The 901-nt window shown below is 30.3% G+C and overlaps 1 protein-coding gene across 14 annotated transcripts in view; it reads right to left on the reverse strand.

The window, feature by feature from the left end:
- The window catches only part of LOC106876198 (nuclear receptor-binding protein), a 127663-nt gene that overhangs the window by 48198 nt on the left and 78564 nt on the right, over window positions 1-901 (reverse strand). The window lies entirely within an intron of this gene.

A 901-nucleotide genomic window follows, 5' to 3' on the forward strand; every position in this document is an offset into this window, starting at 1 on the left:
GTTGAAAAAATTGGTGGTAAATATTTAAACTGCATCATTCAGATTTTCCATGTTTTGTTTTGGAGAACAATTTACAATTCTTATATATTTGTTGATTATTGTTGATATAAGGATTTAGAAACTTTCAGAGAATGTGAAAGACACACAAACATATAAGTACATGAATAGCTGTTTGATTCAGAAATTCATTGTGTGAATGTGTGTGTGAGCGCGCGCGCATGGATTGCTGATGTATATTGGCAAAAGATATAAAACATCAGCAAGAAAATTGATAGACTAGTACTTCTTGGGGGAGGGGGAGTGGTATTTTGGTATTTGTTCTGCACACATGGTACATACACTCACTTGTCACTCATGCCAATATAAAACCAGAGACTGGCTCATTGGAAACTTGTAATTAATAATGTTACTGTTCTCAAAGTGTAATAATATGTGTGTGCATGTGTATGTGTGTGTCTTGAAAGGCAATGAAATTTTCTATGATTCATTCAATGTGAAGAGATTTACATCTTTATTCACTTTTTTTTTTGCATTAGACAAATGAGACCAAGGAAGACATTCTTTCATAAAAGGAATGAATTATCTTAAAATCTAATATCTTCACTCTAAAACAAAAGAAACTGATTGTCATTCAAGCATTCAAACAATATTTCAGAGGTTCTTGTTAAACACTGAATGATGACAATACATGTTTACGACAAATAACATGTTAGGATATGAAAAAGAATGATCACTGACATATATCTTAAGGATGAGATGTGGGGACGAAAAAAAAATATGATAGAATGAAGAAGTTAGTCAGAAGTCGAGAGTTTTGTATTCTTTAGTACTATATCTCACAACTTTTGAAAATTCAAAAATAATTGAAGTGAAAAAAAAAAAAAAAAAAAAAAATTAAAAT

The sequence above is a fragment of the Octopus bimaculoides genome, chromosome 9 (assembly GCF_001194135.2).
Source record: "Octopus bimaculoides isolate UCB-OBI-ISO-001 chromosome 9, ASM119413v2, whole genome shotgun sequence".
Lineage (NCBI taxonomy): Eukaryota > Metazoa > Mollusca > Cephalopoda > Octopoda > Octopodidae > Octopus > Octopus bimaculoides.